Genomic DNA, 12250 nt, shown 5'->3' with positions numbered 1-12250 from the left:
CTACGCCTCCATCTTGGTGAAGTCCTTTAGTGAAGTTCTTATGGGCTGTTATAACTTATTCTCTTCACCTCTAAAGTGTAAATAATGTAATATACCATATACCCCCTGCTCAATTTCTTTGGAATGTTTACCTAGAAATATAATGTTATTTGATGCATTGAGCCACAATGCATCAAATTGCTAGTCTGTTTTAAAAACAGACTAGCAAAATTATCTTCTTAGTTTGTCCTTTTTGAGAGTAGTTGCCAGAGAATACTGCTTGTTTACATTACTGGAAGGGACCTGACCACCAGAAATATTAGATCAGTTCTCCTTTGAGTTAGAGCTATCACAGAATACTTGACTGCATAATTTAAATCTTGATCTATCAATCAGTAAATAGATGGAACATAACTAAGAACAATAATGAATTATAAATATATTTTTAAAAGTTGACCAATATACAGCATCACAATCCATGTTCTCTTGCATCCATTATGTTCAATTTTACTTGGATTATGATTTCAGAATACCCAAATATGGGGAAAAAAACTAAGCTGTCTATTTCAAATGTCTGGTTTTAAGATCGCATGCTTAACATTGTTTGTTCATTCACCAAATCTACATTGAATGCCTACTGTGAACGGGGCACATTTTTAGCCACTTGGGATCCAGCAGAAATGAAATCACAGTCCCTGTGGAATTTAAATTCTAGTGGATTAGAGACAGCTCATAATCTAAATATGTATACATAATATCAAGTGGTGATACAAGTTAAGAAGAAAAGTCAAATTTACCCAGGACCTGGAGAATGACAGGGTGAGAACTGCTATTTTAGATAGGGTGGTCAGAAGAGTCCTTTTTGATATATTGCTCCTTAAGCAAGGACCTGAAGAAGTAAGGGAGCCAGCCACTGGATGTTTGGGGAAACAGTACCAGAGAGAGAGAATCACAAGTGCAAAACCCTGAGTTGTGAGCATGCTTGGCCGTCAACTTTCTACTCATTCCACCTTGAAGCTTTCCTCAATACCTTACAAAAATAAGAGTTACAGGCTTCCTTCTTTGTGTTTCACACCACATTTGTGCAGCCTTTTTATAGTTTTTGTCTCATTACTTTCTGTATATATAGTCAGTTTGATTATCTACTGTTTGATGTATCTACTGTTGATTAACTACTGTTCCTTCTACTTGATACCAAAGAGATTATAAGAAATTAAATTGTTAGATATATAAATAAATAAGAGAAAAGAGTGAGCAAACAAGCCTTGGTCTACATTATTCAGAGGAAAGAAACAGCCAATTTCTTTCTATGAAATCTTTTACAAATTTATTTAAAGATTATTCATAACTGAAATATGACCTTCCTATTTTATAGATTCATTCTGATATTCACAGTTCTAATGTTTACTGAAATACTCTAATGGTCATTTGAAATATTTGGTTATGAAAATGAACTTGAAAAGTAAGGTATCATAGAAGAGTTCTTTGGATTGAAGATCTTTTTTAAAAAAAAAGATTTTATTTATTTTTAGAGAACAGGGAAGGGAAGGAAAAGGAGAGGGAAACATCAGTGTGTGGTTGCCTCTCATGTGCCCCCAACTGGGGACCTGGCCTGTAACCCAGGCATGTGCCCTCACTGGGAATCAAACCAGCAACCCTTTGGTTGTCAGGCCGGCACTCAATCCACTGAACCACCCCAGCCAGGGATGAAGATCGTTTTAGAAGAGAACAGTTTGCTCTCCCAAGAAAACCTAAGTTAAATTTTGTTTTTCCTAATTTTTATTCATGTCTGCAAAGTTTTTCCAGTTTCTTTACAATCTTACTGAATATTATTTTCTGTTTTAGATCTCCATAATGCAATTTTTAATGCATTATGTTTCTTACAAAATAGATTTTTAGGGTCAGCAGTAGATGAGGTTTCAAGGCTTTTGAATTTATAGGTTTTTTTAACTTTTTTTTGTAACTTGAAAGGTTAATCTAGTTCATGGATGTGGCAAAAGCTTTAAAGTTAAATGGGAAGTTTATCACCACTCAGCAGAAAACCGTCATATTAGCTCTTAAAGTAACTGTCATTTATACTTAGCAAAATGTCAATGCAATCTACTTTTTGATATTTGAAAATTTCTGTGGTCAGTTTTTTACCATTTGAGCAATATTATAATAAAATGTTCACATTTACCTTTCCATAAGCCTCATTTGATGGTTAATACCATGTGCCAATGCTCAGTGTTTTCTTTCTCTCCATCCTTTTTCTATCTCTCCAGTCTCTCTCCTTCTCCCCAAAAGTACCAGTGCCTACTTTGAAAACTAAATACTTACAGATATTTTTCAACTTAAACTTTACATTTCTTTCTTTCAATATTTTAACAAAATTGACTTTGTCCTTTCTATTTGTCAATTTTTACAGTTTAAAAAACAGCAAATATAATCATGAAAATTAGAAAATAAAGACCTGTATTTGTATTCATTTTATACTAACGTGAGATCATACTATATTACCTTTTTTAAACTAACCTTTTTTTATAACCTCTTTTATAACCTTTTTTTAAACTAACAACATCCTCCCTATGTTCTTCCATCTTTCCTTTTTATCAAGCCTATAGTCAGATTTCCCAGTGTAGGACAAATTTTCACATCTGGTTGTTATATTCCTTACAACTCTTTAAAAATGTCTAATCCAGTCCCCCTTTCTTTTATACCACTAATTTATTGAGAAGACAGGGCCAGATATCCTGCTAGATGTCTTACCTCCTAAATGTGTCTGGTTTCTCCCACATATAACTTGTTCCTCTATACCTTGTATTTCCTGTTAACTAGAAATTAAATCTTAAGGCCTGAGAGATTTAAATTAAACATTTTTGGTTGAGCCATGTAATAAGTTATGTACTTTATATTTTAACTCATCAAGAAACACAATATCTGGGTGAAACTGAATTTGACCACTGAATTAATGTCCATTCAGTTTTTTTACTGTAGAGTTTCATCTTTTTCTCCCTGTGACTAAAAAATCTCTAGGTCCCTATTGAACATATACCTGACTATAATACTTACCTAAATTACTCATTTCATAGGGAGTCCATAATACTAATTTTCTGACTTAAAAGAACTGTTTTTTGAGACCAAGATGGCAGAGATATAAGCAGAAGCTACATCAGCCTCCTCCCAGGACCAAACTGGACTTAAACTAAATTATGGAAAAATCATCCTGAATAACCAACTGAGTACTAGCTGGAGAGAAGCCTTATAACCATGGACAGACGGAAGAAGCCACAATGTGACTGCCACTTTACCTGGGCTCTGGCAGAGGAAGGGCAGAGTGGGCTAGAGAAGCTTGAGGAGAGCCTGGGCCTAGTGGCTCTGGGGAGAGAACTGAAGGGACAGCCACCAGCATCTCTATGCTGAGTCATTCCCCATACTGCCGGAGCCATATTTCTCAGGCACAGCACTCCTTCCAAGTGGTATCAGCCTGAGGGGAAGCAATAGCTCCCACCCATAGGAATTACTCTGCCCCACCCTGCTTAACCCCTGCTACTGAGGAGTACAGAAAACCTGCAGGTGGAGGCAGATTGCTGGGAGCCCTAAGGCTTTAGCTGACCTGACTCAGGTCCTGGTGTGGGTAAAAGCCAGCTGTGGTGCACAGCCTCGTTCTTTCTGCACACACCCAGGCCCAGCAGAGGGAGCCACACACTGTGGACTCTGATAGCTCCAAACAGGTTGCCCAGGGCCTGTCACAGGCAGGGTTTGACTTAGGTGTTCACCAAAGTCTTGCAGATCTATCTAATACACAGAAACAAACACAAAGGAGCAGCTGGAATGAGAAAATAAAGAAACAGACCCCAAATGAAAGAACAAGAGTGTTCTCCAGAAGAACTACATGAAATGGAGGCAAGCAATTTATCAGCTAAAAAGTTTAGAGTAATGATAATAAGGATACTCAACAGCATGAAGAAAGACATAGAAACCATAAAAAATATGTAAAGGCACTAAATACATATCTATCAATAATCACCTTAAATGTAAGTAGCTTAAATGCTCTGCCCAAAAGACAGAAGGTAGTTAAATGGATAAGAAAACAAGACCAGTCAGAAATAAAGAATGCAATATGTGAAATAAATATACTGGAAGGAATAAACAGTAGGTTAGATGAAATAGGGGGTTGAATCAGTGCTTTGGAAGACAAGGTAGGAAAAAAAACACCCAAGCAAAGCAACAAAAAGAAAAAGAATTGTAAAAACTGAGGAGAGCTTAAGAAACATATTAGACAACATGAAACATAACAATATCTGTAGCACAAGCATAGCAGAAGACAAGAGTGAGCAAGGGATTGAGAACCTATTTGAAGAAATAATGATTGAAAACTTCCCTAATCTGGTGAATGGAAAGTCACACAAGTCAAAGAAATTCAGAGAGTCCCAAACAAGTTGGACCCAAAGAGGTCTACACTAAGACACATCAAAATTTAAATGTCAAGGCTTAAAGACAAGGGAGAAAATCCTGAAAGTGCAAGAGAAAAGCAGGTAGTTACATACGAGGAATCACCAATTAGACTGTCATCTAATTTCTCAACAGAAACATTTCAGGCCATAAGGGAGTGATGTGGAATATTCGGGGTGTTAAAAGCAAGAACCTGCAACCAAGGCTATGTTACCCAGCAAGGCTTTCATTTAAAATCAAAAGAGAAAGAAGGAGCTTCCCAGACAAGAAAAAGCTAAAGGAGTTTGTAAATACCAAACCAGCACAGCAACAAGTAAAGGGTTACTTTAAGAAGAAGAGGAAAAAGAGAAAGGGGAAAAAAAACCCAGGAAAACAGTTTAACAATAATATGACACTAAATGTGCATCTATCAATAATCACCTTAAATGTAAATAGCTTAAATGCTCTGATCAAAAGACATAGGGTAGTTGAATGGATAAGAAAACAAGACCCATATATATGCTGCCTCCAAGAGATCTACCTCAGATCAAAAGGATACACACAGACTAAAAGTAAAAGGATGGAAAAAGATATTTCATGAAAATAAAAAGAAAGCAAGCTGGGGTAGCACTAATATCTGACAAAATGGACTTTAAAACCAAAGCTGTAGTAAGAAACAAAGAAGGACACTACATAATGATACAGGAAACAATCCCACAAGAGGATATAATCCTAGTAAACATTCATGCACCCAGCATAGAAGCATCTAAATATAAAAAGCAAATTTTGTTGGACATAAAGGGAGAGATCAACAGAGATACAGTCATAGTCGGGGATTTTAATACCCCTGTGACTTCAGTGTATAGATCTTGCAGACAGAAAGTCAACAAGGGCACAGCAGCCTTAAAGAACACACTAGATCAAGTGGATTTAATTGATATGTTCAGAGCATGTCACCCCAAAGTAGCAGCATATACATACTTTTCAAGTGCACCTGGAATGTTTTCTAGGATAGACCACAGGTTAGGACACAGAACAAGTCTCAGTAAATTTAAGATTTAAAACATATCAAGCATCTTCTTTAATCATATAGTATAAAACTAAAAATCACAAGAAGAACACTGAAAGACACAAAGACACAAAAGCTAAATAACATGTTATTAAACAATAAATGAGTACACAATAAGATCAAGAAAGAAATCAAAAGAGACCTTGAAACAAATGAAAATTAGAACACAACAATGCAAAATCTGTAGGACACAGGGAAAGCAATCCAAGAGGGAAATTCATAGCATTATAGACCTATTAAAAAAAAAGAAAAAGAAAACACTTAAATAAACAATCTAACTTTACACTTAAAGGAACTTGATAAAGAACAACAAACAAAGCCTAAAGTGAGTAAAAGGAAGGAAATAATAAAGATCAGAGCAGAAATAAACCAAATAGAGTCTTAAAAAATGATACAAAAGATCAAAGAATCTAAGCTGGGTTCTTTGAAAAGATAAGCAAAATTGACAAATCTTTAACCAGACTTATCAAGAAAAAAAGAGAGAGGACCCAAATAAAATCAGAAATGAAAGAGGAGAAATAACAACTGACACCAAAGAAATACAAAGGATTGTAAGAAAATTTTATGAACAACTATATGCCAACAAACTGGACAGCCTGGACAAAATGTATAAATTTGTAGAAACATACAATCTTTCAAAAATGAATCAGGAAGAATCAGAGAATCTGAATATACTGATTATACCTAGTGAAATTGAAGCAGTAATCAAACACTCCCAACAGACAAAGGCCCTGGACCATATGTCTTCACAGGTGATTTTTATCAAACATTCTGGAAAGAACTAACACCTTTCTTTCTCAAACTATTTTTAAAAATTCAAGAGAAGGAGAAGCTCCCAAGTTCATTTTACAAGGCCAGCATTATCCTAATTCCAAAACCAGATAAAGACACTACAGAGAAAGAAAATGATAGGCCATACATAACATACATGCTAAAATCCTCAACAAAATATTAGCAAACCAAATACAGAATGCATCAAAAAAGATCATATACCATGATCAAATGGGATTTATTCCAGGAATGCAAGATTAGTACAACATTCACAAATCAATACATATGATTCACCACATAAACAAAATGAAGGATGAAAACCACATGACCATATAAATAGATGCAGAAAAAGCTCTTGATAAAGTTCAGGGCCCATTTATGTTTAAAAAAAAAAGACACCTCTCAGCAAAGTGGGAATAGAGGGAACATACCTAAACATGATAGAGGCCTTATAGGACACACCCACTGCCAGCATCATATATTCAATGGGGGAAAACTACAAGCATTCCCCTTAAGATTGGGAACAAGACAGGAATGTCCAGTATCACCTCTCTTATTCAACATAGTACTAGAATCCTAGCTACAGCAATCAGACAAGAAGAAATGAAAGGCAACCAAATTGGAAAGGAAGAAGTAAAACTGTCTTTATTTGCAGATGACATGATACTATACATACAGAACCTTAGAGATTCCACCAAGAAACTACTGAGACTGATAAATGAATTCAGCAAAATAGCAGGATACAGAATTAATATCCAGAAATTAGTTACATCTTTATATGCCAATAACTAACAGAAGGGGAAACTTAAAAAGCAATCCCATTTACAATTGCTTCAAAAAGAACAAAATTCCTAGGAATAAATCTAACCAAGGGTGTAAAAGACCTGTACTTGAAAATTGTAAGACACTGAAGAAAGGAATTGGAGAAGATAAAAATAAGTAGAAGCACACACCATGTTCATGCATAGGAAGAATTAGCACATTAAAATGTCCATACTACCCAAAGCAATCTATAGTTTCACTGTAATTCTTATGACTTATTTCACAGAACTAGAATAAATACTTCAAAAATTTATATGGAGCCACAAAAGGCTCCGCATAGCAACAGTGATCCTGAGAAAGAAGAACACATTTGGAAGAATCATACTACCTAATACCAAACTATACTATATGGCCATAGTAATCAAAAGAGCATGGTACTGGCATAAAAACAGACACATAGATCAATGGAACAGAACAGAGAGCCCAGAAATTAACCCACACCTTTATGGTCAATTATGTTCAACAGAGGAACTAAGTACATACAATGGGCTAAAAATGGTTTATTCAGTAAATGGTGTTGGGAAAATTAGGCAGATATTTGCAGAAAAATGAAACCAGACCGTCTTCTTACAATACACACAAGAATAAATTCAAAATGGATTAAAGACTTAAATGTTAACCTGAAACCAAAAAATCATAGAAGAAAGCATAGGCAGCAAAATCTCAGGCAAAGCTTGCAGCAATACCACTTCTAGGAATATATTCAGAGGAACCCAAAACACTAATTCAAAAGAAAAGAACCCCTATGTTCATTGCAGTGTTATTTACAAATGCCAAAATATAGGAGCAGCCCAAGTTTACATTAGTAAATGAGTAGATAAAACAACTGCAGGACATTTACACAATGGACTACTACTTGGCTGTTTTGCCCTTTGTGACAGGATGGATGAACCTGGGGAACATTATACTGAGTGAAATAAGCCAGTCAGAGAAAGACAAATACTGTATGATTTCACTCATATGTTGAACAAACTGAACTAACAAGCAGAATAGAGACAGACTCATAGATAGCAGAATGACAGCTAAGCAGAGGGGTGGGGGGAGGGATGAAGGAAAAAGGACTCATGGACATGGACAACAGTCTGGTGATTGCCGTGGGGGGGAGAGGGGTATAATGAGACTAAATGGTAATGAAAACAAAAATTATTTTAAAGAAAAGAAATTTAAAAATTAATTATTTCTACATTATTAGCCACAGTTTGTAAAACAGAATTTTTCTTAACATCTGAGGCTATCGGTTTGTTCTCCTACAAAGGTCAGATAAATTCTTTAACCAGCTCAGAAGATGATGTAAGTTTTTTTTTCTGGCTCTCTCCTTTTTAATATTATTGTAGACTCATGAATTTTTATTGGATCAGTTAGCATCAGTCTTAATTCTCACAACTTTGACTAGCAAGGAAGGGGATCTTTCAAGCTGATCCCTGTCCTGTGCCTTTTTGCTCTGATACCATGTTTTAAATTATAGAAACATTTAAACATAAAGAAAAGTATAGAGAAAAATACAGTGAACCTCCAAGGTATCTTTCAACTTTATATATTTCCAGTCCTCTTCTATTTGTCCTCTTCTACTTTATCGATCCCCTGGATTATGATCCTATTGATATTTGAAAGTCTTCATTGTTTTCTGTCATGGTAAGGTCCTAGACATGAAATCTTCTATTTCTCTAAGAAGTCCTTATTGCTTTTAGTACGGAATGGCATCGGGTAAAATCAGGACATAAAGGTTATTGAATGTTTTAAATTATGATTTTTCTTTCTATTCCTCTCATGTGCCTCATCATAATGGTACCCTAGTTCTCATGAGCAGAGTTACTCTCATTTGGATCATGGAGAATGGGCACTTCTCAAAGATGGGACAAAAGAACTTCATATTTCTTTTCTTTTTTTTAAGATTCTATTTATCTATCTTTAGAGAGAGGGGAGGGGAGGGAGAAAGAGAGGAAGAGAAACATACACATGTGAGAGACACATCTATCAGTCACCTTGTACACCCCCAACTGGAGACCTGACCCACAACCCAGGCATGTGCCCTGACTAGGAATTGAACCAGCAACCCCCGAGTTGCAGGCTGGCACTCAATTCACTGAGCCACACCAGCCGCGGGGGGGGGACAACAAACTTTATATTTCTATTTTAATTGGTCTACATATTAAGTATAGCTGACAGATGATTCAAATTATGGCAGGTAATTATTTGGGGCTTTTTGAAAAGATTTTATTTATGTATCTTTAGAGAAGGGAAGAGAGGGAGAGAAACATTGATGTGGGAGAGAAACATCAATTGGTAGCACCTCTCATTGAACCTGGACCAGGGACTAAATACGACCCAGGCATGTGCCCTGCCTAGGAACCGAACCAGTGACCTTTTTGCTTTGTGGAATGATACCCAACCAACTGAGCCACACCAGTCAGGGCCAGATAAGTGTTTTTAATAATGGACCTTTTATAAAATAAACACCATTTAGTGTTATCAGTTTACTTGTACTACAATATAAGGAAATTCTCTGAAGATTAGTTTATATCACACTTTGTTTTTTTAGCATTCAACACACTTTCTCATAGTAATAATGTAGATGATAAAATGTTATTGGATTGTAGCTCTTGAAGTCTGTATGATTTCCAAAGTAGATTAAACCCATATCTTTGTTTCCTTTTCCTCCTGATGCCCCACAGAAATAAAATGCATAGAAATAAGAAATGAAGAAGCCAATACCAATAAGTAGGAAGACCACCCAAGAGCGATAATTGAACAGATTTCTGAATCTTTTCCCGAGTACTAGAAGACACCCTCTTCTCACCTCCCCATACCTCTCCCACCCCTGTATTTGGATTACAGATAGTTGGCATGAACCCAGGCAAAACACCAGGCAGATTTTCTGTAGAGAAATTGAGAAAAGCTAAGGCTTCTAGGGTACAAGTTATGTCCCCAGAACAAAAGGAAAAGCCATCTTTATTCTGGCATTTAGAGAGCCTGCTGGCTCCCCTCCTACACAACCTTAAAGGAACACTGTGTACCTAGCCTACACAGAGGCCTCCTCAGGAGAGCAATCTAATAAAAAACAGACCATCTTGACAGTAACAGAAAAAATCTGTGTTGGCTCATGTGTCATTCCGGCCTAAATATGAATGAGTAACCAGAGATTACAAGGCATGGGAGGAAAACTAATGGCATGAAAGACTAAAATAATCAGAAAATATGCCACTAGAGAAACTTGAGTTAACCAGAGAGAACTTTACAAAAAAAGGAACTCTAATAAACTCAGAGCTGCAAAAAGATACAACATCCATTAAACAAGAATGAGAGGACAGAAGTTTTCAGATTGAAAGGATGCACCAGCTACTGAAATAGTGGATCAGATGTCACACTGTAACACATTCTTGTGAAACTGCAGGATTCCTAGGATTAAAGATCTAGAGAAAAGTCATGTACAGAGCAACAAGTATCAGTCTAAAATCAAACCTCTCATCAGTAACCTTGAATGCTACAATACTACCGACAACATTTCAAAAGAAAACACTGCAGCCCAGGGTCCTATATCCTATCAAACTATTAATCAAAGATGAGAGCAGAATAAAGTTGTTTTCAGACAGGCAAGAACTCCAACTTTACCTTCTCTTGGAATTAAATGAATGGATTACATATTCACCATCAGTCTTCTTGAGAAACAAATTTATTGTGTAGTTTTTCATTACACATTTTCATTTTGTGCTTTGATTTTTAAAAAATCTCACTGGTGTTAAAAAGGGATTATTGCAAAGAAATGGGGAAGGTCAGTTACAAACAATAAAATTAGTTGTGCTGCCCTAACCGATGTGACTTGGTTGGGCATCGTCCAGCAAAGCAAAAGGTCGCTGGTTCATTTCCTGGTGAGGGCACATGCCTGGGTTTCAGGTTCCATCTTTGATCAGGGCACATATGAGAGGCAACTACTGATCAATGTTTCTCTCTCACAGCAATGTTTCTCTTTCCCCTCCTTTTCCCTCTCTTTAGAAATAAAATGAATAAAATGTTTTTTTAAGTAGTTGTGAATTTACACCACAAAATAAATTACAGACCTACCATAGCAAACAACAATGAGACTAATTATTCCCTTTACTCTGAGCAGGCTGAGCAGGCTGAAATGGCACGTATAACTAACCCATGATTTTTCATACTTCTCAGTGACCCCAGCAACAGGCAACTGGGACTGCTTATGTGCAATCACAGCTGGCTGGTATACCATGTGGCCAGCAGGGACAACAGTACCAAAATTCTCCCATCTGGACTGGAATGACATGATCAAACTTACATTTAAAAGCATCATTCTGACTGCTGCACTGAAAGTCGACTTGGGGGTAGAATAGCAGTGCAAGGGTAGAAGCACGAGACCAGTTTGGACATCATCACTGTATTCCACGTGAAAGATGACAGTGGCTCTGACGTGGTGGTAATAGAGGTAACAGAAAAGCGATCTGATTCTGAGTATAATGTGAAGGTAGAGCCCATAGGATTTCCTGACTGATTAGACATGAGGTGAGCAAAAAAGAAGTCAAGATTTCTAGTCTGAGCAGTTAGAAATGAGAAACAGATTGAGGAAAAGGATTAGGGGTTAAGTTTGGGGTGTTATATTTCAGAGTCCATTCGATCTCCAAGTAAAGATGTCAGTTACTTGGATTGGCACTTAGAAATATGTGTCTGCAGTTCTAAGGAAAGGTCTGGCTTTGAGGTTGGATTTTGAGGGATGAGGAGATTAAGAAGAGGTCTGTGGACTGGGACCCTATGGCACTCCCATCTTTGAGACCCAGGGAGATGGGAAGGAATGATCAAAGATGACTGAGGAGGCACAGCCAGTGGGGCGTAAGGAGAACCAAGACAGAGTGGTGGCCCGGAAGCCGTGGGAAGAAAGTGTTTCAACAAGGAGTCACCAACTGTTTTATACTGCCAAGAGGACAAATAGGATGAGCGCTGAAAATTCACTGTTGGATTTGGCAGCCTGGATGTCAGTGTTTACCTTAAGAAGACCTGTTTGGTTTTTTTTAACAGCTACTAAGTTGTTAAGACAAAAATATGTATTAAGTTGTTTGGGCCCAACTACTTAATAAATGGAACTATTAGATGTTTCTTTGGGTCTATGGGCTTTGTGAAAAAATTACTAAGGTACAAATGGAGCCACAAACAAAGTTTGGGGATCTCTGCTTTAGAGGGTCATGCCAGCTG

At 36.8% G+C, this 12250-nt stretch overlaps 1 protein-coding gene across 3 annotated transcripts in view; it reads left to right on the top strand.

Annotated features, from left to right (window-relative positions):
- Positions 1-12250, top strand: part of GLCE (glucuronic acid epimerase) — a 109103-nt gene that overhangs the window by 84083 nt on the left and 12770 nt on the right. The gene's annotated exons all lie outside the window — the stretch shown is intronic.

Source organism: Artibeus jamaicensis, unplaced genomic scaffold, assembly GCF_021234435.1.
Source record: "Artibeus jamaicensis isolate MK-2021 breed Jamaican fruit bat unplaced genomic scaffold, CSHL_Jam_final contig_548, whole genome shotgun sequence".
Taxonomy (NCBI): Eukaryota; Metazoa; Chordata; class Mammalia; order Chiroptera; family Phyllostomidae; genus Artibeus; species Artibeus jamaicensis.
Note: the sequence above shows the minus strand (reverse complement) of the source record. Positions and strands in the feature narration are given on the sequence as shown.